Source organism: Anomaloglossus baeobatrachus, unplaced genomic scaffold (genome assembly GCF_048569485.1).
Source record: "Anomaloglossus baeobatrachus isolate aAnoBae1 unplaced genomic scaffold, aAnoBae1.hap1 Scaffold_572, whole genome shotgun sequence".
Taxonomy (NCBI): Eukaryota; Metazoa; Chordata; class Amphibia; order Anura; family Aromobatidae; genus Anomaloglossus; species Anomaloglossus baeobatrachus.
In genome coordinates, this window is record NW_027444934.1 from 1 (window position 1) to 27,339 (window position 27,339).

Here is a 27,339-nt window from a genome sequence, read left to right on the forward strand (position 1 = left end):
AATTACTACTTTCAATAAGTACACTTAAACGGCTAATTGGGAATAGAAAAACTGTAAAAAGCCCTCTGAGAAAGCCCCCCTCTAACCTTTGATAGTAAGCTTTTCTGTAGTCTGCCTGTTGATGTATTTTCCGTTTGAACTGTGCACAACATGAAGAGACGGAACACTGGCGGCTTGTCACAATGCCCCCCGATGACATCACAATAGCGCTGCTGCCTAGAAAACAAGCTGCGCAGAAGAAGTTGTTCTTTGGGTGGGAGGGTGGGCTAGTGGAAGGAGGGGGCAATCTCTTTTTTTCCCGGGTGGTAGGGGGATGACAGGAGAAGGGAAGCGGGTGGTGAGAAAGGTACAGAGGGCAGGGTTTGGGGGCTGGGAAGGAAAGGGAAAAGATTAGGGTTTGGGGATGATGAAAGGGCTTTCTACGGGTAAGGATGGCAAAGGGTGGCAGTGACGGAAAGTCAGGCAACCTGTCCTGTCCGTCTTTTTGTATCGTGAATTGGAAAGACTGCAAGGGGGAGGGGAGTTGCTTGCGCCCTAAAGGAGGAGTTATTCAGATTCATTGCAGTGGGCGGCGGCTGCAAAACGCACCATTCTTCTTGTTTTTGCTCTGCAAAGCAGCCTTTTCAAGGGTTGGCTTGGGTGACAAAATGTCTTGTGTAGGCGTGGGTTTGTCTCCCTCTCGCTCTCTCTCCCTAAGATGTGTCCGGCATAGGCCAGGGTGCCACTCGAGGCCCAAACCAATTCTGGTTATCGCTTCTCGGCCTTTTGGCTAAGATCAAGTGTAGTATCTGTTCTTATCAGTTTAATATCTGATACGTCCCCTATCTGGGGACCATATATTAAATGGATTTTTAGAACAGGGAGATGGAAAAAGAGCTTGCTCTGTCCACTCCACGCATTGACCTGGTATTGCAGTACCTCCAGGAACGGTGCACCCCTTCTTAACCCAGTTTCCAAAAGCAGAACTCAATTCACCTGATTCATATTAGCCCGATTTAATGAATTGGAAGAAAGCATACGTCTTCATATGCACCTCAATTTGGCCCATTCACTTTTCACACTTCCTCCTTTTGTTTTTTATCTTTCACACTTTTGACTTTCTTTATTCATCCAAATAGCAAACTCATCACCACTCAACCTGACCAACTCGGCTATGTCCCCGTGCTGCAGTTCTCTGTCTTATCTAGATCATTTGCAATTGAATGGAATAGATCCCTTTTGGACAAAGTGGATTCACCTGCTGCTGCAGTGACCACAGGTGTGATAAGATCTAGAATTGGCATCTGGTGCGATCTCTCCGCTTCCACTCCAAAGAAAGTTACCTGTTTATTCCTATCATGCATTGGTTTTTGGGGTTTTCTTTGAGTAATGATGATCTCTTTAGTAGTCTGTTGGCGCCCTCTCCTGGAGGAATAGTTTGCTTGCTCTTGGACATTCTAAAAGAGAGGTCATGATAGACATTGAGCTTCTGAGCTCAATTGGGGACAGTCATGGGTGATGAATGTTTGCAACCTACTGCGAAGCCTCATACCGCAATATAAGGAACGTCAAATACTAAGAAAGGGCGGCCTATGAAAGAATTACTACTTTCAATAAGTACACTTAAACGGCTAATTGGGAATAGAAAAACTGTAAAAAGCCCTCTGAGAAAGCCCCCCTCTAACCTTTGATAGTAAGCTTTTCTGTAGTCTGCCTGTTGATGTATTTTCCGTTTGAACTGTGCACAACATGAAGAGACGGAACACTGGCGGCTTGTCACAATGCCCCCCGATGACATCACAATAGCGCTGCTGCCTAGAAAACAAGCTGCGCAGAAGAAGTTGTTCTTTGGGTGGGAGGGTGGGCTAGTGGAAGGAGGGGGCAATCTCTTTTTTTCCCGGGTGGTAGGGGGATGACAGGAGAAGGGAAGCGGGTGGTGAGAAAGGTACAGAGGGCAGGGTTTGGGGGCTGGGAAGGAAAGGGAAAAGATTAGGGTTTGGGGATGATGAAAGGGCTTTCTACGGGTAAGGATGGCAAAGGGTGGCAGTGACGGAAAGTCAGGCAACCTGTCCTGTCCGTCTTTTTGTATCGTGAATTGGAAAGACTGCAAGGGGGAGGGGAGTTGCTTGCGCCCTAAAGGAGGAGTTATTCAGATTCATTGCAGTGGGCGGCGGCTGCAAAACGCACCATTCTTCTTGTTTTTGCTCTGCAAAGCAGCCTTTTCAAGGGTTGGCTTGGGTGACAAAATGTCTTGTGTAGGCGTGGGTTTGTCTCCCTCTCGCTCTCTCTCCCTAAGATGTGTCCGGCATAGGCCAGGGTGCCACTCGAGGCCCAAACCAATTCTGGTTATCGCTTCTCGGCCTTTTGGCTAAGATCAAGTGTAGTATCTGTTCTTATCAGTTTAATATCTGATACGTCCCCTATCTGGGGACCATATATTAAATGGATTTTTAGAACAGGGAGATGGAAAAAGAGCTTGCTCTGTCCACTCCACGCATTGACCTGGTATTGCAGTACCTCCAGGAACGGTGCACCCCTTCTTAACCCAGTTTCCAAAAGCAGAACTCAATTCACCTGATTCATATTAGCCCGATTTAATGAATTGGAAGAAAGCATACGTCTTCATATGCACCTCAATTTGGCCCATTCACTTTTCACACTTCCTCCTTTTGTTTTTTATCTTTCACACTTTTGACTTTCTTTATTCATCCAAATAGCAAACTCATCACCACTCAACCTGACCAACTCGGCTATGTCCCCGTGCTGCAGTTCTCTGTCTTATCTAGATCATTTGCAATTGAATGGAATAGATCCCTTTTGGACAAAGTGGATTCACCTGCTGCTGCAGTGACCACAGGTGTGATAAGATCTAGAATTGGCATCTGGTGCGATCTCTCCGCTTCCACTCCAAAGAAAGTTACCTGTTTATTCCTATCATGCATTGGTTTTTGGGGTTTTCTTTGAGTAATGATGATCTCTTTAGTAGTCTGTTGGCGCCCTCTCCTGGAGGAATAGTTTGCTTGCTCTTGGACATTCTAAAAGAGAGGTCATGATAGACATTGAGCTTCTGAGCTCAATTGGGGACAGTCATGGGTGATGAATGTTTGCAACCTACTGCGAAGCCTCATACCGCAATATAAGGAACGTCAAATACTAAGAAAGGGCGGCCTATGAAAGAATTACTACTTTCAATAAGTACACTTAAACGGCTAATTGGGAATAGAAAAACTGTAAAAAGCCCTCTGAGAAAGCCCCCCTCTAACCTTTGATAGTAAGCTTTTCTGTAGTCTGCCTGTTGATGTATTTTCCGTTTGAACTGTGCACAACATGAAGAGACGGAACACTGGCGGCTTGTCACAATGCCCCCCGATGACATCACAATAGCGCTGCTGCCTAGAAAACAAGCTGCGCAGAAGAAGTTGTTCTTTGGGTGGGAGGGTGGGCTAGTGGAAGGAGGGGGCAATCTCTTTTTTTCCCGGGTGGTAGGGGGATGACAGGAGAAGGGAAGCGGGTGGTGAGAAAGGTACAGAGGGCAGGGTTTGGGGGCTGGGAAGGAAAGGGAAAAGATTAGGGTTTGGGGATGATGAAAGGGCTTTCTACGGGTAAGGATGGCAAAGGGTGGCAGTGACGGAAAGTCAGGCAACCTGTCCTGTCCGTCTTTTTGTATCGTGAATTGGAAAGACTGCAAGGGGGAGGGGAGTTGCTTGCGCCCTAAAGGAGGAGTTATTCAGATTCATTGCAGTGGGCGGCGGCTGCAAAACGCACCATTCTTCTTGTTTTTGCTCTGCAAAGCAGCCTTTTCAAGGGTTGGCTTGGGTGACAAAATGTCTTGTGTAGGCGTGGGTTTGTCTCCCTCTCGCTCTCTCTCCCTAAGATGTGTCCGGCATAGGCCAGGGTGCCACTCGAGGCCCAAACCAATTCTGGTTATCGCTTCTCGGCCTTTTGGCTAAGATCAAGTGTAGTATCTGTTCTTATCAGTTTAATATCTGATACGTCCCCTATCTGGGGACCATATATTAAATGGATTTTTAGAACAGGGAGATGGAAAAAGAGCTTGCTCTGTCCACTCCACGCATTGACCTGGTATTGCAGTACCTCCAGGAACGGTGCACCCCTTCTTAACCCAGTTTCCAAAAGCAGAACTCAATTCACCTGATTCATATTAGCCCGATTTAATGAATTGGAAGAAAGCATACGTCTTCATATGCACCTCAATTTGGCCCATTCACTTTTCACACTTCCTCCTTTTGTTTTTTATCTTTCACACTTTTGACTTTCTTTATTCATCCAAATAGCAAACTCATCACCACTCAACCTGACCAACTCGGCTATGTCCCCGTGCTGCAGTTCTCTGTCTTATCTAGATCATTTGCAATTGAATGGAATAGATCCCTTTTGGACAAAGTGGATTCACCTGCTGCTGCAGTGACCACAGGTGTGATAAGATCTAGAATTGGCATCTGGTGCGATCTCTCCGCTTCCACTCCAAAGAAAGTTACCTGTTTATTCCTATCATGCATTGGTTTTTGGGGTTTTCTTTGAGTAATGATGATCTCTTTAGTAGTCTGTTGGCGCCCTCTCCTGGAGGAATAGTTTGCTTGCTCTTGGACATTCTAAAAGAGAGGTCATGATAGACATTGAGCTTCTGAGCTCAATTGGGGACAGTCATGGGTGATGAATGTTTGCAACCTACTGCGAAGCCTCATACCGCAATATAAGGAACGTCAAATACTAAGAAAGGGCGGCCTATGAAAGAATTACTACTTTCAATAAGTACACTTAAACGGCTAATTGGGAATAGAAAAACTGTAAAAAGCCCTCTGAGAAAGCCCCCCTCTAACCTTTGATAGTAAGCTTTTCTGTAGTCTGCCTGTTGATGTATTTTCCGTTTGAACTGTGCACAACATGAAGAGACGGAACACTGGCGGCTTGTCACAATGCCCCCGCTGACATCACAATAGCGCTGCTGCCTAGAAAACAAGCTGCGCAGAAGAAGTTGTTCTTTGGGTGGGAGGGTGGGCTAGTGGAAGGAGGGGGCAATCTCTTTTTTTCCCGGGTGGTAGGGGGATGACAGGAGAAGGGAAGCGGGTGGTGAGAAAGGTACAGAGGGCAGGGTTTGGGGGCTGGGAAGGAAAGGGAAAAGATTAGGGTTTGGGGATGATGAAAGGGCTTTCTACGGGTAAGGATGGCAAAGGGTGGCAGTGACGGAAAGTCAGGCAACCTGTCCTGTCCGTCTTTTTGTATCGTGAATTGGAAAGACTGCAAGGGGGAGGGGAGTTGCTTGCGCCCTAAAGGAGGAGTTATTCAGATTCATTGCAGTGGGCGGCGGCTGCAAAACGCACCATTCTTCTTGTTTTTGCTCTGCAAAGCAGCCTTTTCAAGGGTTGGCTTGGGTGACAAAATGTCTTGTGTAGGCGTGGGTTTGTCTCCCTCTCGCTCTCTCTCCCTAAGATGTGTCCGGCATAGGCCAGGGTGCCACTCGAGGCCCAAACCAATTCTGGTTATCGCTTCTCGGCCTTTTGGCTAAGATCAAGTGTAGTATCTGTTCTTATCAGTTTAATATCTGATACGTCCCCTATCTGGGGACCATATATTAAATGGATTTTTAGAACAGGGAGATGGAAAAAGAGCTTGCTCTGTCCACTCCACGCATTGACCTGGTATTGCAGTACCTCCAGGAACGGTGCACCCCTTCTTAACCCAGTTTCCAAAAGCAGAACTCAATTCACCTGATTCATATTAGCCCGATTTAATGAATTGGAAGAAAGCATACGTCTTCATATGCACCTCAATTTGGCCCATTCACTTTTCACACTTCCTCCTTTTGTTTTTTATCTTTCACACTTTTGACTTTCTTTATTCATCCAAATAGCAAACTCATCACCACTCAACCTGACCAACTCGGCTATGTCCCCGTGCTGCAGTTCTCTGTCTTATCTAGATCATTTGCAATTGAATGGAATAGATCCCTTTTGGACAAAGTGGATTCACCTGCTGCTGCAGTGACCACAGGTGTGATAAGATCTAGAATTGGCATCTGGTGCGATCTCTCCGCTTCCACTCCAAAGAAAGTTACCTGTTTATTCCTATCATGCATTGGTTTTTGGGGTTTTCTTTGAGTAATGATGATCTCTTTAGTAGTCTGTTGGCGCCCTCTCCTGGAGGAATAGTTTGCTTGCTCTTGGACATTCTAAAAGAGAGGTCATGATAGACATTGAGCTTCTGAGCTCAATTGGGGACAGTCATGGGTGATGAATGTTTGCAACCTACTGCGAAGCCTCATACCGCAATATAAGGAACGTCAAATACTAAGAAAGGGCGGCCTATGAAAGAATTACTACTTTCAATAAGTACACTTAAACGGCTAATTGGGAATAGAAAAACTGTAAAAAGCCCTCTGAGAAAGCCCCCCTCTAACCTTTGATAGTAAGCTTTTCTGTAGTCTGCCTGTTGATGTATTTTCCGTTTGAACTGTGCACAACATGAAGAGACGGAACACTGGCGGCTTGTCACAATGCCCCCCGATGACATCACAATAGCGCTGCTGCCTAGAAAACAAGCTGCGCAGAAGAAGTTGTTCTTTGGGTGGGAGGGTGGGCTAGTGGAAGGAGGGGGCAATCTCTTTTTTTCCCGGGTGGTAGGGGGATGACAGGAGAAGGGAAGCGGGTGGTGAGAAAGGTACAGAGGGCAGGGTTTGGGGGCTGGGAAGGAAAGGGAAAAGATTAGGGTTTGGGGATGATGAAAGGGCTTTCTACGGGTAAGGATGGCAAAGGGTGGCAGTGACGGAAAGTCAGGCAACCTGTCCTGTCCGTCTTTTTGTATCGTGAATTGGAAAGACTGCAAGGGGGAGGGGAGTTGCTTGCGCCCTAAAGGAGGAGTTATTCAGATTCATTGCAGTGGGCGGCGGCTGCAAAACGCACCATTCTTCTTGTTTTTGCTCTGCAAAGCAGCCTTTTCAAGGGTTGGCTTGGGTGACAAAATGTCTTGTGTAGGCGTGGGTTTGTCTCCCTCTCGCTCTCTCTCCCTAAGATGTGTCCGGCATAGGCCAGGGTGCCACTCGAGGCCCAAACCAATTCTGGTTATCGCTTCTCGGCCTTTTGGCTAAGATCAAGTGTAGTATCTGTTCTTATCAGTTTAATATCTGATACGTCCCCTATCTGGGGACCATATATTAAATGGATTTTTAGAACAGGGAGATGGAAAAAGAGCTTGCTCTGTCCACTCCACGCATTGACCTGGTATTGCAGTACCTCCAGGAACGGTGCACCCCTTCTTAACCCAGTTTCCAAAAGCAGAACTCAATTCACCTGATTCATATTAGCCCGATTTAATGAATTGGAAGAAAGCATACGTCTTCATATGCACCTCAATTTGCCCCATTCACTTTTCACACTTCCTCCTTTTGTTTTTTATCTTTCACACTTTTGACTTTCTTTATTCATCCAAATAGCAAACTCATCACCACTCAACCTGACCAACTCGGCTATGTCCCCGTGCTGCAGTTCTCTGTCTTATCTAGATCATTTGCAATTGAATGGAATAGATCCCTTTTGGACAAAGTGGATTCACCTGCTGCTGCAGTGACCACAGGTGTGATAAGATCTAGAATTGGCATCTGGTGCGATCTCTCCGCTTCCACTCCAAAGAAAGTTACCTGTTTATTCCTATCATGCATTGGTTTTTGGGGTTTTCTTTGAGTAATGATGATCTCTTTAGTAGTCTGTTGGCGCCCTCTCCTGGAGGAATAGTTTGCTTGCTCTTGGACATTCTAAAAGAGAGATCATGATAGACATTGAGCTTCTGAGCTCAATTGGGGACAGTCATGGGTGATGAATGTTTGCAACCTACTGCGAAGCCTCATACCGCAATATAAGGAACGTCAAATACTAAGAAAGGGCGGCCTATGAAAGAATTACTACTTTCAATAAGTACACTTAAACGGCTAATTGGGAATAGAAAAACTGTAAAAAGCCCTCTGAGAAAGCCCCCCTCTAACCTTTGATAGTAAGCTTTTCTGTAGTCTGCCTGTTGATGTATTTTCCGTTTGAACTGTGCACAACATGAAGAGACGGAACACTGGCGGCTTGTCACAATGCCCCCCGATGACATCACAATAGCGCTGCTGCCTAGAAAACAAGCTGCGCAGAAGAAGTTGTTCTTTGGGTGGGAGGGTGGGCTAGTGGAAGGAGGGGGCAATCTCTTTTTTTCCCGGGTGGTAGGGGGATGACAGGAGAAGGGAAGCGGGTGGTGAGAAAGGTACAGAGGGCAGGGTTTGGGGGCTGGGAAGGAAAGGGAAAAGATTAGGGTTTGGGGATGATGAAAGGGCTTTCTACGGGTAAGGATGGCAAAGGGTGGCAGTGACGGAAAGTCAGGCAACCTGTCCTGTCCGTCTTTTTGTATCGTGAATTGGAAAGACTGCAAGGGGGAGGGGAGTTGCTTGCGCCCTAAAGGAGGAGTTATTCAGATTCATTGCAGTGGGCGGCGGCTGCAAAACGCACCATTCTTCTTGTTTTTGCTCTGCAAAGCAGCCTTTTCAAGGGTTGGCTTGGGTGACAAAATGTCTTGTGTAGGCGTGGGTTTGTCTCCCTCTCGCTCTCTCTCCCTAAGATGTGTCCGGCATAGGCCAGGGTGCCACTCGAGGCCCAAACCAATTCTGGTTATCGCTTCTCGGCCTTTTGGCTAAGATCAAGTGTAGTATCTGTTCTTATCAGTTTAATATCTGATACGTCCCCTATCTGGGGACCATATATTAAATGGATTTTTAGAACAGGGAGATGGAAAAAGAGCTTGCTCTGTCCACTCCACGCATTGACCTGGTATTGCAGTACCTCCAGGAACGGTGCACCCCTTCTTAACCCAGTTTCCAAAAGCAGAACTCAATTCACCTGATTCATATTAGCCCGATTTAATGAATTGGAAGAAAGCATACGTCTTCATATGCACCTCAATTTGGCCCATTCACTTTTCACACTTCCTCCTTTTGTTTTTTATCTTTCACACTTTTGACTTTCTTTATTCATCCAAATAGCAAACTCATCACCACTCAACCTGACCAACTCGGCTATGTCCCCGTGCTGCAGTTCTCTGTCTTATCTAGATCATTTGCAATTGAATGGAATAGATCCCTTTTGGACAAAGTGGATTCACCTGCTGCTGCAGTGACCACAGGTGTGATAAGATCTAGAATTGGCATCTGGTGCGATCTCTCCGCTTCCACTCCAAAGAAAGTTACCTGTTTATTCCTATCATGCATTGGTTTTTGGGGTTTTCTTTGAGTAATGATGATCTCTTTAGTAGTCTGTTGGCGCCCTCTCCTGGAGGAATAGTTTGCTTGCTCTTGGACATTCTAAAAGAGAGGTCATGATAGACATTGAGCTTCTGAGCTCAATTGGGGACAGTCATGGGTGATGAATGTTTGCAACCTACTGCGAAGCCTCATACCGCAATATAAGGAACGTCAAATACTAAGAAAGGGCGGCCTATGAAAGAATTACTACTTTCAATAAGTACACTTAAACGGCTAATTGGGAATAGAAAAACTGTAAAAAGCCCTCTGAGAAAGCCCCCCTCTAACCTTTGATAGTAAGCTTTTCTGTAGTCTGCCTGTTGATGTATTTTCCGTTTGAACTGTGCACAACATGAAGAGACGGAACACTGGCGGCTTGTCACAATGCCCCCCGATGACATCACAATAGCGCTGCTGCCTAGAAAACAAGCTGCGCAGAAGAAGTTGTTCTTTGGGTGGGAGGGTGGGCTAGTGGAAGGAGGGGGCAATCTCTTTTTTTCCCGGGTGGTAGGGGGATGACAGGAGAAGGGAAGCGGGTGGTGAGAAAGGTACAGAGGGCAGGGTTTGGGGGCTGGGAAGGAAAGGGAAAAGATTAGGGTTTGGGGATGATGAAAGGGCTTTCTACGGGTAAGGATGGCAAAGGGTGGCAGTGACGGAAAGTCAGGCAACCTGTCCTGTCCGTCTTTTTGTATCGTGAATTGGAAAGACTGCAAGGGGGAGGGGAGTTGCTTGCGCCCTAAAGGAGGAGTTATTCAGATTCATTGCAGTGGGCGGCGGCTGCAAAACGCACCATTCTTCTTGTTTTTGCTCTGCAAAGCAGCCTTTTCAAGGGTTGGCTTGGGTGACAAAATGTCTTGTGTAGGCGTGGGTTTGTCTCCCTCTCGCTCTCTCTCCCTAAGATGTGTCCGGCATAGGCCAGGGTGCCACTCGAGGCCCAAACCAATTCTGGTTATCGCTTCTCGGCCTTTTGGCTAAGATCAAGTGTAGTATCTGTTCTTATCAGTTTAATATCTGATACGTCCCCTATCTGGGGACCATATATTAAATGGATTTTTAGAACAGGGAGATGGAAAAAGAGCTTGCTCTGTCCACTCCACGCATTGACCTGGTATTGCAGTACCTCCAGGAACGGTGCACCCCTTCTTAACCCAGTTTCCAAAAGCAGAACTCAATTCACCTGATTCATATTAGCCCGATTTAATGAATTGGAAGAAAGCATACGTCTTCATATGCACCTCAATTTGGCCCATTCACTTTTCACACTTCCTCCTTTTGTTTTTTATCTTTCACACTTTTGACTTTCTTTATTCATCCAAATAGCAAACTCATCACCACTCAACCTGACCAACTCGGCTATGTCCCCGTGCTGCAGTTCTCTGTCTTATCTAGATCATTTGCAATTGAATGGAATAGATCCCTTTTGGACAAAGTGGATTCACCTGCTGCTGCAGTGACCACAGGTGTGATAAGATCTAGAATTGGCATCTGGTGCGATCTCTCCGCTTCCACTCCAAAGAAAGTTACCTGTTTATTCCTATCATGCATTGGTTTTTGGGGTTTTCTTTGAGTAATGATGATCTCTTTAGTAGTCTGTTGGCGCCCTCTCCTGGAGGAATAGTTTGCTTGCTCTTGGACATTCTAAAAGAGAGGTCATGATAGACATTGAGCTTCTGAGCTCAATTGGGGACAGTCATGGGTGATGAATGTTTGCAACCTACTGCGAAGCCTCATACCGCAATATAAGGAACGTCAAATACTAAGAAAGGGCGGCCTATGAAAGAATTACTACTTTCAATAAGTACACTTAAACGGCTAATTGGGAATAGAAAAACTGTAAAAAGCCCTCTGAGAAAGCCCCCCTCTAACCTTTGATAGTAAGCTTTTCTGTAGTCTGCCTGTTGATGTATTTTCCGTTTGAACTGTGCACAACATGAAGAGACGGAACACTGGCGGCTTGTCACAATGCCCCCCGATGACATCACAATAGCGCTGCTGCCTAGAAAACAAGCTGCGCAGAAGAAGTTGTTCTTTGGGTGGGAGGGTGGGCTAGTGGAAGGAGGGGGCAATCTCTTTTTTTCCCGGGTGGTAGGGGGATGACAGGAGAAGGGAAGCGGGTGGTGAGAAAGGTACAGAGGGCAGGGTTTGGGGGCTGGGAAGGAAAGGGAAAAGATTAGGGTTTGGGGATGATGAAAGGGCTTTCTACGGGTAAGGATGGCAAAGGGTGGCAGTGACGGAAAGTCAGGCAACCTGTCCTGTCCGTCTTTTTGTATCGTGAATTGGAAAGACTGCAAGGGGGAGGGGAGTTGCTTGCGCCCTAAAGGAGGAGTTATTCAGATTCATTGCAGTGGGCGGCGGCTGCAAAACGCACCATTCTTCTTGTTTTTGCTCTGCAAAGCAGCCTTTTCAAGGGTTGGCTTGGGTGACAAAATGTCTTGTGTAGGCGTGGGTTTGTCTCCCTCTCGCTCTCTCTCCCTAAGATGTGTCCGGCATAGGCCAGGGTGCCACTCGAGGCCCAAACCAATTCTGGTTATCGCTTCTCGGCCTTTTGGCTAAGATCAAGTGTAGTATCTGTTCTTATCAGTTTAATATCTGATACGTCCCCTATCTGGGGACCATATATTAAATGGATTTTTAGAACAGGGAGATGGAAAAAGAGCTTGCTCTGTCCACTCCACGCATTGACCTGGTATTGCAGTACCTCCAGGAACGGTGCACCCCTTCTTAACCCAGTTTCCAAAAGCAGAACTCAATTCACCTGATTCATATTAGCCCGATTTAATGAATTGGAAGAAAGCATACGTCTTCATATGCACCTCAATTTGGCCCATTCACTTTTCACACTTCCTCCTTTTGTTTTTTATCTTTCACACTTTTGACTTTCTTTATTCATCCAAATAGCAAACTCATCACCACTCAACCTGACCAACTCGGCTATGTCCCCGTGCTGCAGTTCTCTGTCTTATCTAGATCATTTGCAATTGAATGGAATAGATCCCTTTTGGACAAAGTGGATTCACCTGCTGCTGCAGTGACCACAGGTGTGATAAGATCTAGAATTGGCATCCGGTGCGATCTCTCCGCTTCCACTCCAAAGAAAGTTACCTGTTTATTCCTATCATGCATTGGTTTTTGGGGTTTTCTTTGAGTAATGATGATGATCTCTTTAGTAGTCTGTTGGCGCCCTCTCCTGGAGGAATAGTTTGCTTGCTCTTGGACATTCTAAAAGAGAGGTCATGATAGACATTGAGCTTCTGAGCTCAATTGGGGACAGTCATGGGTGATGAATGTTTGCAACCTACTGCGAAGCCTCATACCGCAATATAAGGAACGTCAAATACTAAGAAAGGGCGGCCTATGAAAGAATTACTACTTTCAATAAGTACACTTAAACGGCTAATTGGGAATAGAAAAACTGTAAAAAGCCCTCTGAGAAAGCCCCCCTCTAACCTTTGATAGTAAGCTTTTCTGTAGTCTGCCTGTTGATGTATTTTCCGTTTGAACTGTGCACAACATGAAGAGACGGAACACTGGCGGCTTGTCACAATGCCCCCCGATGACATCACAATAGCGCTGCTGCCTAGAAAACAAGCTGCGCAGAAGAAGTTGTTCTTTGGGTGGGAGGGTGGGCTAGTGGAAGGAGGGGGCAATCTCTTTTTTTCCCGGGTGGTAGGGGGATGACAGGAGAAGGGAAGCGGGTGGTGAGAAAGGTACAGAGGGCAGGGTTTGGGGGCTGGGAAGGAAAGGGAAAAGATTAGGGTTTGGGGATGATGAAAGGGCTTTCTACGGGTAAGGATGGCAAAGGGTGGCAGTGACGGAAAGTCAGGCAACCTGTCCTGTCCGTCTTTTTGTATCGTGAATTGGAAAGACTGCAAGGGGGAGGGGAGTTGCTTGCGCCCTAAAGGAGGAGTTATTCAGATTCATTGCAGTGGGCGGCGGCTGCAAAACGCACCATTCTTCTTGTTTTTGCTCTGCAAAGCAGCCTTTTCAAGGGTTGGCTTGGGTGACAAAATGTCTTGTGTAGGCGTGGGTTTGTCTCCCTCTCGCTCTCTCTCCCTAAGATGTGTCCGGCATAGGCCAGGGTGCCACTCGAGGCCCAAACCAATTCTGGTTATCGCTTCTCGGCCTTTTGGCTAAGATCAAGTGTAGTATCTGTTCTTATCAGTTTAATATCTGATACGTCCCCTATCTGGGGACCATATATTAAATGGATTTTTAGAACAGGGAGATGGAAAAAGAGCTTGCTCTGTCCACTCCACGCATTGACCTGGTATTGCAGTACCTCCAGGAACGGTGCACCCCTTCTTAACCCAGTTTCCAAAAGCAGAACTCAATTCACCTGATTCATATTAGCCCGATTTAATGAATTGGAAGAAAGCATACGTCTTCATATGCACCTCAATTTGGCCCATTCACTTTTCACACTTCCTCCTTTTGTTTTTTATCTTTCACACTTTTGACTTTCTTTATTCATCCAAATAGCAAACTCATCACCACTCAACCTGACCAACTCGGCTATGTCCCCGTGCTGCAGTTCTCTGTCTTATCTAGATCATTTGCAATTGAATGGAATAGATCCCTTTTGGACAAAGTGGATTCACCTGCTGCTGCAGTGACCACAGGTGTGATAAGATCTAGAATTGGCATCTGGTGCGATCTCTCCGCTTCCACTCCAAAGAAAGTTACCTGTTTATTCCTATCATGCATTGGTTTTTGGGGTTTTCTTTGAGTAATGATGATCTCTTTAGTAGTCTGTTGGCGCCCTCTCCTGGAGGAATAGTTTGCTTGCTCTTGGACATTCTAAAAGAGAGGTCATGATAGACATTGAGCTTCTGAGCTCAATTGGGGACAGTCATGGGTGATGAATGTTTGCAACCTACTGCGAAGCCTCATACCGCAATATAAGGAACGTCAAATACTAAGAAAGGGCGGCCTATGAAAGAATTACTACTTTCAATAAGTACACTTAAACGGCTAATTGGGAATAGAAAAACTGTAAAAAGCCCTCTGAGAAAGCCCCCCTCTAACCTTTGATAGTAAGCTTTTCTGTAGTCTGCCTGTTGATGTATTTTCCGTTTGAACTGTGCACAACATGAAGAGACGGAACACTGGCGGCTTGTCACAATGCCCCCCGATGACATCACAATAGCGCTGCTGCCTAGAAAACAAGCTGCGCAGAAGAAGTTGTTCTTTGGGTGGGAGGGTGGGCTAGTGGAAGGAGGGGGCAATCTCTTTTTTTCCCGGGTGGTAGGGGGATGACAGGAGAAGGGAAGCGGGTGGTGAGAAAGGTACAGAGGGCAGGGTTTGGGGGCTGGGAAGGAAAGGGAAAAGATTAGGGTTTGGGGATGATGAAAGGGCTTTCTACGGGTAAGGATGGCAAAGGGTGGCAGTGACGGAAAGTCAGGCAACCTGTCCTGTCCGTCTTTTTGTATCGTGAATTGGAAAGACTGCAAGGGGGAGGGGAGTTGCTTGCGCCCTAAAGGAGGAGTTATTCAGATTCATTGCAGTGGGCGGCGGCTGCAAAACGCACCATTCTTCTTGTTTTTGCTCTGCAAAGCAGCCTTTTCAAGGGTTGGCTTGGGTGACAAAATGTCTTGTGTAGGCGTGGGTTTGTCTCCCTCTCGCTCTCTCTCCCTAAGATGTGTCCGGCATAGGCCAGGGTGCCACTCGAGGCCCAAACCAATTCTGGTTATCGCTTCTCGGCCTTTTGGCTAAGATCAAGTGTAGTGTTGTTCGAAGAGGTGGTTTAAGCTCCAGGCCACCTTAGTACAATGATACAATGCACACTGGAAGGTTGCGCTTGCTAGTACTCTGGGTGGATAGTATATTCATCAAGAGGAAAACATGGCCCTACCAGGATCGAGGCTATTAGACTGAGTAAGGGTGGGGGGCTATGGTACAACGTGCCCCAGGACTGACGACCCTGGAGTGAGTCTGAGCTTGCTGGCTTGGGACCCCGGCAAGCCTTGGGCTCTGTAGCACACCGTACCTTGCCTTTTCATACTTTTTGAGCATATTACCCTATCCTGGCCTTCTGGCTAGGAAGGGAAATTTTTATAATCCCGGTCGGAGGTCTGGTCAGCTTTGGGCTGAGAAACTAACACCCGGTTGGAGGTCCGGGTCAGCTTCGGCTGAGAAACCAACACCCGGTTGGAGGTCTGGGTCAGCTTCGGCTGAGAAACCAACACCCGGTTGGAGGTCCGGTTAGCCTTGGGCTGAGAAACCAACACCGGTTGACGGTCCGGGCAGTTTCGGCTGCGAAACCAACAACTAGTAGCTCTCTACTCCACTTGGGTAAGATGCCTGGGTGGACGCTGGGAGCAACAACAAGGCTCAACCAGGCTTCGGCTTGGGGGAGCACCGAAGATCCCTGACCCTTGCTGTGGCCTTCTGGCTCGGAGGGACGGGGTTGATTTTTGGGGACCCTCTCCTCACGGTGGGGTCCACACGAATCCTAGCCTTTGCACTGTTTTTGGTGTGACTTCGGTCATGCATTTTTTGTGGTGCTTTGGAAAGCTTCATTAAATCAAAAATCTGTTCTTATCAGTTTAATATCTGATACGTCCCCTATCTGGGGACCATATATTAAATGGATTTTTAGAACAGGGAGATGGAAAAAGAGCTTGCTCTGTCCACTCCACGCATTGACCTGGTATTGCAGTACCTCCAGGAACGGTGCACCCCTTCTTAACCCAGTTTCCAAAAGCAGAACTCAATTCACCTGATTCATATTAGCCCGATTTAATGAATTGGAAGAAAGCATACGTCTTCATATGCACCTCAATTTGGCCCATTCACTTTTCACACTTCCTCCTTTTGTTTTTTATCTTTCACACTTTTGACTTTCTTTATTCATCCAAATAGCAAACTCATCACCACTCAACCTGACCAACTCGGCTATGTCCCCGTGCTGCAGTTCTCTGTCTTATCTAGATCATTTGCAATTGAATGGAATAGATCCCTTTTGGACAAAGTGGATTCACCTGCTGCTGCAGTGACCACAGGTGTGATAAGATCTAGAATTGGCATCTGGTGCGATCTCTCCGCTTCCACTCCAAAGAAAGTTACCTGTTTATTCCTATCATGCATTGGTTTTTGGGGTTTTCTTTGAGTAATGATGATCTCTTTAGTAGTCTGTTGGCGCCCTCTCCTGGAGGAATAGTTTGCTTGCTCTTGGACATTCTAAAAGAGAGGTCATGATAGACATTGAGCTTCTGAGCTCAATTGGGGACAGTCATGGGTGATGAATGTTTGCAACCTACTGCGAAGCCTCATACCGCAATATAAGGAACGTCAAATACTAAGAAAGGGCGGCCTATGAAAGAATTACTACTTTCAATAAGTACACTTAAACGGCTAATTGGGAATAGAAAAACTGTAAAAAGCCCTCTGAGAAAGCCCCCCTCTAACCTTTGATAGTAAGCTTTTCTGTAGTCTGCCTGTTGATGTATTTTCCGTTTGAACTGTGCACAACATGAAGAGACGGAACACTGGCGGCTTGTCACAATGCCCCCCGATGACATCACAATAGCGCTGCTGCCTAGAAAACAAGCTGCGCAGAAGAAGTTGTTCTTTGGGTGGGAGGGTGGGCTAGTGGAAGGAGGGGGCAATCTCTTTTTTTCCCGGGTGGTAGGGGGATGACAGGAGAAGGGAAGCGGGTGGTGAGAAAGGTACAGAGGGCAGGGTTTGGGGGCTGGGAAGGAAAGGGAAAAGATTAGGGTTTGGGGATGATGAAAGGGCTTTCTACGGGTAAGGATGGCAAAGGGTGGCAGTGACGGAAAGTCAGGCAACCTGTCCTGTCCGTCTTTTTGTATCGTGAATTGGAAAGACTGCAAGGGGGAGGGGAGTTGCTTGCGCCCTAAAGGAGGAGTTATTCAGATTCATTGCAGTGGGCGGCGGCTGCAAAACGCACCATTCTTCTTGTTTTTGCTCTGCAAAGCAGCCTTTTCAAGGGTTGGCTTGGGTGACAAAATGTCTTGTGTAGGCGTGGGTTTGTCTCCCTCTCGCTCTCTCTCCCTAAGATGTGTCCGGCATAGGCCAGGGTGCCACTCGAGGCCCAAACCAATTCTGGTTATCGCTTCTCGGCCTTTTGGCTAAGATCAAGTGTAGTATCTGTTCTTATCAGTTTAATATCTGATACGTCCCCTATCTGGGGACCATATATTAAATGGATTTTTAGAACAGGGAGATGGAAAAAGAGCTTGCTCTGTCCACTCCACGCATTGACCTGGTATTGCAGTACCTCCAGGAACGGTGCACCCCTTCTTAACCCAGTTTCCAAAAGCAGAACTCAATTCACCTGATTCATATTAGCCCGATTTAATGAATTGGAAGAAAGCATACGTCTTCATATGCACCTCAATTTGGCCCATTCACTTTTCACACTTCCTCCTTTTGTTTTTTATCTTTCACACTTTTGACTTTCTTTATTCATCCAAATAGCAAACTCATCACCACTCAACCTGACCAACTCGGCTATGTCCCCGTGCTGCAGTTCTCTGTCTTATCTAGATCATTTGCAATTGAATGGAATAGATCCCTTTTGGACAAAGTGGATTCACCTGCTGCTGCAGTGACCACAGGTGTGATAAGATCTAGAATTGGCATCTGGTGCGATCTCTCCGCTTCCACTCCAAAGAAAGTTACCTGTTTATTCCTATCATGCATTGGTTTTTGGGGTTTTCTTTGAGTAATGATGATCTCTTTAGTAGTCTGTTGGCGCCCTCTCCTGGAGGAATAGTTTGCTTGCTCTTGGACATTCTAAAAGAGAGGTCATGATAGACATTGAGCTTCTGAGCTCAATTGGGGACAGTCATGGGTGATGAATGTTTGCAACCTACTGCGAAGCCTCATACCGCAATATAAGGAACGTCAAATACTAAGAAAGGGCGGCCTATGAAAGAATTACTACTTTCAATAAGTACACTTAAACGGCTAATTGGGAATAGAAAAACTGTAAAAAGCCCTCTGAGAAAGCCCCCCTCTAACCTTTGATAGTAAGCTTTTCTGTAGTCTGCCTGTTGATGTATTTTCCGTTTGAACTGTGCACAACATGAAGAGACGGAACACTGGCGGCTTGTCACAATGCCCCCCGATGACATCACAATAGCGCTGCTGCCTAGAAAACAAGCTGCGCAGAAGAAGTTGTTCTTTGGGTGGGAGGGTGGGCTAGTGGAAGGAGGGGGCAATCTCTTTTTTTCCCGGGTGGTAGGGGGATGACAGGAGAAGGGAAGCGGGTGGTGAGAAAGGTACAGAGGGCAGGGTTTGGGGGCTGGGAAGGAAAGGGAAAAGATTAGGGTTTGGGGATGATGAAAGGGCTTTCTACGGGTAAGGATGGCAAAGGGTGGCAGTGACGGAAAGTCAGGCAACCTGTCCTGTCCGTCTTTTTGTATCGTGAATTGGAAAGACTGCAAGGGGGAGGGGAGTTGCTTGCGCCCTAAAGGAGGAGTTATTCAGATTCATTGCAGTGGGCGGCGGCTGCAAAACGCACCATTCTTCTTGTTTTTGCTCTGCAAAGCAGCCTTTTCAAGGGTTGGCTTGGGTGACAAAATGTCTTGTGTAGGCGTGGGTTTGTCTCCCTCTCGCTCTCTCTCCCTAAGATGTGTCCGGCATAGGCCAGGGTGCCACTCGAGGCCCAAACCAATTCTGGTTATCGCTTCTCGGCCTTTTGGCTAAGATCAAGTGTAGTATCTGTTCTTATCAGTTTAATATCTGATACGTCCCCTATCTGGGGACCATATATTAAATGGATTTTTAGAACAGGGAGATGGAAAAAGAGCTTGCTCTGTCCACTCCACGCATTGACCTGGTATTGCAGTACCTCCAGGAACGGTGCACCCCTTCTTAACCCAGTTTCCAAAAGCAGAACTCAATTCACCTGATTCATATTAGCCCGATTTAATGAATTGGAAGAAAGCATACGTCTTCATATGCACCTCAATTTGGCCCATTCACTTTTCACACTTCCTCCTTTTGTTTTTTATCTTTCACACTTTTGACTTTCTTTATTCATCCAAATAGCAAACTCATCACCACTCAACCTGACCAACTCGGCTATGTCCCCGTGCTGCAGTTCTCTGTCTTATCTAGATCATTTGCAATTGAATGGAATAGATCCCTTTTGGACAAAGTGGATTCACCTGCTGCTGCAGTGACCACAGGTGTGATAAGATCTAGAATTGGCATCTGGTGCGATCTCTCCGCTTCCACTCCAAAGAAAGTTACCTGTTTATTCCTATCATGCATTGGTTTTTGGGGTTTTCTTTGAGTAATGATGATCTCTTTAGTAGTCTGTTGGCGCCCTCTCCTGGAGGAATAGTTTGCTTGCTCTTGGACATTCTAAAAGAGAGGTCATGATAGACATTGAGCTTCTGAGCTCAATTGGGGACAGTCATGGGTGATGAATGTTTGCAACCTACTGCGAAGCCTCATACCGCAATATAAGGAACGTCAAATACTAAGAAAGGGCGGCCTATGAAAGAATTACTACTTTCAATAAGTACACTTAAACGGCTAATTGGGAATAGAAAAACTGTAAAAAGCCCTCTGAGAAAGCCCCCCTCTAACCTTTGATAGTAAGCTTTTCTGTAGTCTGCCTGTTGATGTATTTTCCGTTTGAACTGTGCACAACATGAAGAGACGGAACACTGGCGGCTTGTCACAATGCCCCCCGATGACATCACAATAGCGCTGCTGCCTAGAAAACAAGCTGCGCAGAAGAAGTTGTTCTTTGGGTGGGAGGGTGGGCTAGTGGAAGGAGGGGGCAATCTCTTTTTTTCCCGGGTGGTAGGGGGATGACAGGAGAAGGGAAGCGGGTGGTGAGAAAGGTACAGAGGGCAGGGTTTGGGGGCTGGGAAGGAAAGGGAAAAGATTAGGGTTTGGGGATGATGAAAGGGCTTTCTACGGGTAAGGATGGCAAAGGGTGGCAGTGACGGAAAGTCAGGCAACCTGTCCTGTCCGTCTTTTTGTATCGTGAATTGGAAAGACTGCAAGGGGGAGGGGAGTTGCTTGCGCCCTAAAGGAGGAGTTATTCAGATTCATTGCAGTGGGCGGCGGCTGCAAAACGCACCATTCTTCTTGTTTTTGCTCTGCAAAGCAGCCTTTTCAAGGGTTGGCTTGGGTGACAAAATGTCTTGTGTAGGCGTGGGTTTGTCTCCCTCTCGCTCTCTCTCCCTAAGATGTGTCCGGCATAGGCCAGGGTGCCACTCGAGGCCCAAACCAATTCTGGTTATCGCTTCTCGGCCTTTTGGCTAAGATCAAGTGTAGTATCTGTTCTTATCAGTTTAATATCTGATACGTCCCCTATCTGGGGACCATATATTAAATGGATTTTTAGAACAGGGAGATGGAAAAAGAGCTTGCTCTGTCCACTCCACGCATTGACCTGGTATTGCAGTACCTCCAGGAACGGTGCACCCCTTCTTAACCCAGTTTCCAAAAGCAGAACTCAATTCACCTGATTCATATTAGCCCGATTTAATGAATTGGAAGAAAGCATACGTCTTCATATGCACCTCAATTTGGCCCATTCACTTTTCACACTTCCTCCTTTTGTTTTTTATCTTTCACACTTTTGACTTTCTTTATTCATCCAAATAGCAAACTCATCACCACTCAACCTGACCAACTCGGCTATGTCCCCGTGCTGCAGTTCTCTGTCTTATCTAGATCATTTGCAATTGAATGGAATAGATCCCTTTTGGACAAAGTGGATTCACCTGCTGCTGCAGTGACCACAGGTGTGATAAGATCTAGAATTGGCATCTGGTGCGATCTCTCCGCTTCCACTCCAAAGAAAGTTACCTGTTTATTCCTATCATGCATTGGTTTTTGGGGTTTTCTTTGAGTAATGATGATCTCTTTAGTAGTCTGTTGGCGCCCTCTCCTGGAGGAATAGTTTGCTTGCTCTTGGACATTCTAAAAGAGAGGTCATGATAGACATTGAGCTTCTGAGCTCAATTGGGGACAGTCATGGGTGATGAATGTTTGCAACCTACTGCGAAGCCTCATACCGCAATATAAGGAACGTCAAATACTAAGAAAGGGCGGCCTATGAAAGAATTACTACTTTCAATAAGTACACTTAAACGGCTAATTGGGAATAGAAAAACTGTAAAAAGCCCTCTGAGAAAGCCCCCCTCTAACCTTTGATAGTAAGCTTTTCTGTAGTCTGCCTGTTGATGTATTTTCCGTTTGAACTGTGCACAACATGAAGAGACGGAACACTGGCGGCTTGTCACAATGCCCCCCGATGACATCACAATAGCGCTGCTGCCTAGAAAACAAGCTGCGCAGAAGAAGTTGTTCTTTGGGTGGGAGGGTGGGCTAGTGGAAGGAGGGGGCAATCTCTTTTTTTCCCGGGTGGTAGGGGGATGACAGGAGAAGGGAAGCGGGTGGTGAGAAAGGTACAGAGGGCAGGGTTTGGGGGCTGGGAAGGAAAGGGAAAAGATTAGGGTTTGGGGATGATGAAAGGGCTTTCTACGGGTAAGGATGGCAAAGGGTGGCAGTGACGGAAAGTCAGGCAACCTGTCCTCTCCGTCTTTTTGTATCGTGAATTGGAAAGACTGCAAGGGGGAGGGGAGTTGCTTGCGCCCTAAAGGAGGAGTTATTCAGATTCATTGCAGTGGGCGGCGGCTGCAAAACGCACCATTCTTCTTGTTTTTGCTCTGCAAAGCAGCCTTTTCAAGGGTTGGCTTGGGTGACAAAATGTCTTGTGTAGGCGTGGGTTTGTCTCCCTCTCGCTCTCTCTCCCTAAGATGTGTCCGGCATAGGCCAGGGTGCCACTCGAGGCCCAAACCAATTCTGGTTATCGCTTCTCGGCCTTTTGGCTAAGATCAAGTGTAGTATCTGTTCTTATCAGTTTAATATCTGATACGTCCCCTATCTGGGGACCATATATTAAATGGATTTTTAGAACAGGGAGATGGAAAAAGAGCTTGCTCTGTCCACTCCACGCATTGACCTGGTATTGCAGTACCTCCAGGAACGGTGCACCCCTTCTTAACCCAGTTTCCAAAAGCAGAACTCAATTCACCTGATTCATATTAGCCCGATTTAATGAATTGGAAGAAGAAGGGAATTTTGTACTTACCGTAAATTCCTTTTCTTCTAGCTCTTATTGGGAGACCCAGACAATTGGGTGTATAGCTACTGCCTCCGGAGGTCACACAAAGTATTACACTAAAAAGTGTAAGGCCCCTCCCCTTCTGGCTATACACCCCCCGTGGGATCACGGGCTTACTCAGTTTTAGTGCCAAAGCAAGAAGGAGGAAAGCCAATAACTGGTTTAAACAAATTCACTCCGAATAACATCGGAGAACTGCAAACCGTTCAACATGAATAACATGTGTACCCGCAACAAACCAAGAATCCCGAAGGACAACAGGGCGGGTGCTGGGTCTCCCAATAAGAGCTAGAAGAAAAGGAATTTACGGTAAGTACAAAATTCCCTTCTTCTTCAGCGCTCTATTGGGAGACCCAGACAATTGGGACGTTCAAAAGCTGTCCCTGGGTGGGTAAATAAATACCTCTTGATAGGGCTGCAAGACAGCGCTCCCCTACGGGGAGGCCACTGCCGCCTGCAGTACTCTTCTACCTAGGCCGGCATCCGCCGAAGCATAGGTATGCACCTGATAATGTTTGGTGAAAATGTGCAGACTCGACCAGGTAGCTGCCTGGCACACCTGTTGAGCCGTAGCCTGGTGGCGTAATGCCCAGGACACACCCACGGCTCTGGTTGAATGGGCCTTCAGCCCTGATGGAACCGGAAGCTCAGCAGAACGGTAGGCTTCAAGAATTGGTTCTTTGAGCCATCGAGCCATGTTGGCTTTAGACGCCTGCAATCCCTTGCGCGTACCAGCGACAAGGACAAACAGTGCATCAGATCGGCGCATAGGCGCCGTGCGGGAAAAGTAGATTCTGAGTCCTCTGACCAGATCTAACAAATGTAAACCCGTTTCAAACCGGTGAGTCGGATGAGGACAAAATGAAGGTAATGATATATCCTGATTAAGCTGAAACGCGGATACTACCTTAGGGAGAAACTCCTGAATGGAGCGCAACACTACCTAGTCCTGGTGAAACACCAGGAAGGGAGCCTGATATGACAGAGCTGCCAGCTCATACACTCGCCGAAGAAACGTGATCGCCCTAGAAAAGCCACTTTCTGTGACAGGCGAGAAAGGGGAAACTCCCATCAGAGGCTCGAAAGGCGGCTTCTGGAGAGCAACGAGTACCTCGTTCAGATCCCATGGATCTAACGGCCGCTCGTACGGGGGCACAATATGACACTCCCTGTAGCAACGTGCGCACCTTAGGAAGACGTGCTAGACGCTTCTGAAACAACACGGATAGTGCCGAGACTTGCCCTTAAAGGGAGCCGAGCGACCAACCGTTTTCCCGACCAGAGTGCAGGAGGGCAGGCAAAGTAGGCAAAGCCGATGGCCAGGGATACACTCCCTGAGCAAAACACCAAGATAAGAATATCTTCCACGAGTTGTGGAATATCTTGGCAAACCGCGGCTGGCGAGCCCGTCTCATTGTGACCCTGACGTAATGCTCACAGTCGACTGACGGTGAGATGCCACAGATCTCGGTACCACAACCTCCTCGGCCAGTCTGGGGCGACGAGAATAGTGCGGCAGCAATCGGAAGCTGGAACTGCGACCAATCTTGAGCCAAGGCGCCTGTCGCCAGAGCTCCCGCCATGAAAATCGAGACCTTGTAGTTGCCGAGACGCCATGATGTCGACGTCCGTCCTCATCCCGCGGCTACCGATTTCTTGAAGCCAAACGGGAGCAGGTCCCATTCCCCTGCGTCCACGTCCTCGCGACTGAGGAAGACTTGCTTCCTAGTGTTGTACGTCCGGAATGTGTACGCCACCGCTGTGGATAGTCCGACTGAATTCGGTTCTGATTGCATTCCAGCCACTGCAGGAAAGCTTGCAGTGCAAGATACACTGCCCAGAGCTCTAGACCACTGAGTTGAAGAGTGGACTCCTCTGAAGACGGTCTTTGACCGTCTGTGAAAGGGGGACGTTACTGTGTAGGAACATCGACTTCCTTCCCCTTAGCGAAGAATCTTCTAATGATGCGGACGCAGATGAAACTGCGTGAAAAGGCTCGCCTCTGGATGAGGCGCCTCCTTGAAGGAGAGACTGCACCCTCGTCTGTAGTGAACGCTGTTTGTCCAGCGGAATTCACTATCACTGAGAGAGTGTGAAAACTCTATGCCAAGATATGCCAGCGATTGGGTTCAACTTAGAAGAAGTCAAAGACCTCCCCGAAACTCTGGGAAGGGTCCAGCGCCATGTTCAGGTTGTGTTGGCATGCTTCTAAAAGAGAGTGCCTTGACAAGTAGATTGTCCAAGAAAGGGATCACAGAGTGACCGTAAGAGCGCGGGACTGCTCCCACTGCTGCCATGAACTTGGTGAAAAACCCGTGGGGCTGTCGCCAGCCGAAGGGTAGGGCTACAAAACGAAATATGCCCGTAGCCAACGCCGGTGCCTTGGAGCAATCGGCACGTGGAGATAAGCATCCTAATGTCTATGGATGTTAGGAAAAACTCTTTGAGACAGTGAGGCAATGACGGAGCGGAGTGATTCCCTCCGGAACCGCCTGGTTGTCACGTGCTTGTTAAGCAGTTTAAATTCCAGAACGGGACGGAAGGAGCCGTCCTATCTTGGCACCACGACCAGGTCGAAGCAAAAGGCGTAACTGGTTCCTGAAGAGGAACAGGGATTACCACTCGTCCTGCCTGCAGAAGAGCCTCGGCTCGGTCGGAGAGGTAGTTTGAGACAAACTGACTCTCTCTCACCGGCCTTTGACCTGTGGTAGGTAAATGTCGCTAAAGCGGGGGAGTCTGCTCCCCGCGGTTGCGGAGTGAGAAGGCTGAAAATTATGAGAAAAAAACGCTTTGGTAGCGATTCCTCCGGCTGCCTTCCCCGGGCGTACTTGAGCCTGCTAGGAATCTATGCCCTTCTGGGCCTTTTGAGTCGTTTTGGACAGTTGAATGAATTCATTCAACCCTTACCAACAGACTATCACTAGATAAAGGCAACCTGGTTAAGCACTTTGTTGGAAGAAGCATCTGATCCAATCTGTTAACCACTAGGCTCTGCGTAAAAAATACGGAGATGGCCGATGCCACCGCCGTCCGGCTCGTAGAGTCTCGGACAGCCTTAACAGCATGGTTCGCCATGCGGCGATTGCGAGATTACAGACGCTGCTGAGACCGAGATGTACCGGTGACAGCGTCCCTCTGCGCAACACTATCTGAAATAGCTTGGAGTGCCTTCACGGCTGCGACTGCCGGAGCAACCGACCTGCCGATAGCTTCATAGACAGATTGCGGCCAGAACCTATCTATCTGTCAATGGCATTTTGACGTGAAGCCCCATCCACCACTACAACTATAGATCCAGCTGCAAGCCTGGAGATCGGGAGATCCACATTTGGACCTGGGCTAGCGCTTGTCCAATCAGGGAGGAGAGTGCCTCATTAATACGGTCGGAGAACGCTTATCGTGAAAAGCGTTGCGTTTCTGGACTGCATCTCTAGGATCAGAGGGCCAGACGAGTACGCAATTGCTTGCGATATTAGAAAAGAGATCTCCCCTGCTGTGAAGCTGACTCTTTCACTGATGGAGTCGAGGGCTATTCCCAGCGAGCCTGCTTAGGCCCTCTTGAACTGACGTCCGTGTCGGAGCCTGCCCCCTGGGACGCGTGAAAACCACCCTGGAGCCTTGAGCTGCTCCTCAAATCATGGTGGCCAGGGGCATTGCAACTATATTGCCCAAGGTCTGCGTGGGCTGCCAGACTGTAAGATGTCAGCCATAGTCACAGCCAATATAACAGCGGAAAAAAACTGCAATTTCGTCCCTGTCTCTGGACAGGAAGCACAGGTGGTTCTTTTAACCACATATAGCCGAAAACCCCGGTCAAGCAATTGCCCGCACTGGGGTCCTAGACTCGTATTACATGCAGTACAAGCAACATATAAAGTCCTCATTGGCCTTTTCTTTTTCTGCTGTTGTTGTCTAGCTATCTAAGTGCATAGCCTAGGATAGCGACCGTACAGTAAATAATCATACAAGCATGAAGTACAAATAAACACTTCAGCTCATGTAGTACACGCAGCATTGAAAACTTGTGGCTTGGCACATTAGCTCTTCTGCTGCTGTTGTCTATTTATCCAGGAGCTTGAGACAAGGATAGCGACATACAGTGAATGTATAGCATTCAAGCACGAAGTACAAGTAAACACTTCAGCACCTGTAGTACCCGCAGCATTGAAAACTTGTGGCTTGGCACATTAGCTCTTCTGCTGCTATTGTCTATATATCTAGGAGTATGAGACAAGGATAGCGACATACAGTGAATGTATAGCATACAAGCCTGAAGTACAAGTAAACACTTCAGCACATGTAGTACACGCAGCATTGAAACTTGTGGCTTAGCACATTAGGCCTTCTGCTGCTATTGTCTATATATCTAGGAGTATGAGACAAGGATAGCGACATACAGTGAATGTATCGCATACAAACATGACAGTAAACACTGCCAGCACATGCAAATGCAGCAGCCTTGCAAGCTGGTGCCTTGGCACCACTGCTCTACTGCTGCTGTTGTCTAGTTAACTAGGAGCATGAGGCAAGGATAGCGACATACAGGAAATGTATAGCAGACAAGCATGACAGAAAAACACTGCAGTACAAGCAAATCAAGCAGCATTGAGAGCCTGTGCCTTGGCAGCCTTGCCTTACTGCTGCTATTGTCTGTTTAACTAGGTGCATTAGCCAAGAAAAACGACATATAGTGCATGTATAGCATGACAATAAACCCAATTGCAGCACCTGCAAACGAAGCGGCAATGAAAGCTTGTGCCTTGGCACTTTGCTGTTGCCAAAACTGCCAACAAACACTGCAGACTAATCATTGAACACTTGTCTAGCCATCTAGGAGAGTATGCCCAGAATAGCGACAGTACAGTGCTGCATCGCATATCCGCACACAGTTCAAAAGCCCACTTCAGTATTAGTGGGACCAGTACTGCCTATCGCCCGCCCAGCGCGAGTATGA

At 47.4% G+C, this 27,339-nt stretch overlaps 14 non-coding genes across 14 annotated transcripts; all 14 read left to right on the forward strand.

The window, feature by feature from the left end:
- The first annotated feature begins 749 nt into the window (after nucleotides 1–749).
- On the forward strand, nucleotides 750–940 carry LOC142284537 (U2 spliceosomal RNA). Its single transcript, XR_012746035.1, has one exon. It is a non-coding gene; the product is annotated as a U2 spliceosomal RNA (small nuclear RNA).
- Nucleotides 941–2,327: 1,387 nt separating this feature from the next.
- Nucleotides 2,328–2,518, forward strand: LOC142284625 (U2 spliceosomal RNA). The gene has a single exon (XR_012746112.1). It is a non-coding gene; the product is annotated as a U2 spliceosomal RNA (small nuclear RNA).
- A 1,387-nt stretch (nucleotides 2,519–3,905) lies between these two features.
- LOC142284636 (U2 spliceosomal RNA) lies at nucleotides 3,906–4,096 on the forward strand. Its single transcript, XR_012746123.1, has one exon. It is a non-coding gene; the product is annotated as a U2 spliceosomal RNA (small nuclear RNA).
- A 1,386-nt stretch (nucleotides 4,097–5,482) lies between these two features.
- LOC142284647 (U2 spliceosomal RNA) lies at nucleotides 5,483–5,673 on the forward strand. The gene has a single exon (XR_012746134.1). It is a non-coding gene; the product is annotated as a U2 spliceosomal RNA (small nuclear RNA).
- Nucleotides 5,674–7,060: 1,387 nt separating this feature from the next.
- Nucleotides 7,061–7,251, forward strand: LOC142284658 (U2 spliceosomal RNA). The gene has a single exon (XR_012746145.1). It is a non-coding gene; the product is annotated as a U2 spliceosomal RNA (small nuclear RNA).
- A 1,387-nt stretch (nucleotides 7,252–8,638) lies between these two features.
- Nucleotides 8,639–8,829, forward strand: LOC142284543 (U2 spliceosomal RNA). Its single transcript, XR_012746042.1, has one exon. It is a non-coding gene; the product is annotated as a U2 spliceosomal RNA (small nuclear RNA).
- Nucleotides 8,830–10,216: 1,387 nt separating this feature from the next.
- Nucleotides 10,217–10,407, forward strand: LOC142284555 (U2 spliceosomal RNA). Its single transcript, XR_012746053.1, has one exon. It is a non-coding gene; the product is annotated as a U2 spliceosomal RNA (small nuclear RNA).
- Nucleotides 10,408–11,794: 1,387 nt separating this feature from the next.
- On the forward strand, nucleotides 11,795–11,985 carry LOC142284567 (U2 spliceosomal RNA). The gene has a single exon (XR_012746064.1). It is a non-coding gene; the product is annotated as a U2 spliceosomal RNA (small nuclear RNA).
- A 1,390-nt stretch (nucleotides 11,986–13,375) lies between these two features.
- Nucleotides 13,376–13,566, forward strand: LOC142284578 (U2 spliceosomal RNA). Its single transcript, XR_012746075.1, has one exon. It is a non-coding gene; the product is annotated as a U2 spliceosomal RNA (small nuclear RNA).
- A 2,189-nt stretch (nucleotides 13,567–15,755) lies between these two features.
- Nucleotides 15,756–15,948, forward strand: LOC142284609 (U2 spliceosomal RNA). Its single transcript, XR_012746103.1, has one exon. It is a non-coding gene; the product is annotated as a U2 spliceosomal RNA (small nuclear RNA).
- Nucleotides 15,949–17,335: 1,387 nt separating this feature from the next.
- Nucleotides 17,336–17,526, forward strand: LOC142284590 (U2 spliceosomal RNA). Its single transcript, XR_012746086.1, has one exon. It is a non-coding gene; the product is annotated as a U2 spliceosomal RNA (small nuclear RNA).
- Nucleotides 17,527–18,913: 1,387 nt separating this feature from the next.
- Nucleotides 18,914–19,104, forward strand: LOC142284602 (U2 spliceosomal RNA). Its single transcript, XR_012746097.1, has one exon. It is a non-coding gene; the product is annotated as a U2 spliceosomal RNA (small nuclear RNA).
- Nucleotides 19,105–20,491: 1,387 nt separating this feature from the next.
- LOC142284613 (U2 spliceosomal RNA) lies at nucleotides 20,492–20,682 on the forward strand. The gene has a single exon (XR_012746107.1). It is a non-coding gene; the product is annotated as a U2 spliceosomal RNA (small nuclear RNA).
- A 1,387-nt stretch (nucleotides 20,683–22,069) lies between these two features.
- On the forward strand, nucleotides 22,070–22,260 carry LOC142284622 (U2 spliceosomal RNA). The gene has a single exon (XR_012746109.1). It is a non-coding gene; the product is annotated as a U2 spliceosomal RNA (small nuclear RNA).
- The last annotated feature ends 5,079 nt before the right edge of the window (nucleotides 22,261–27,339 follow it).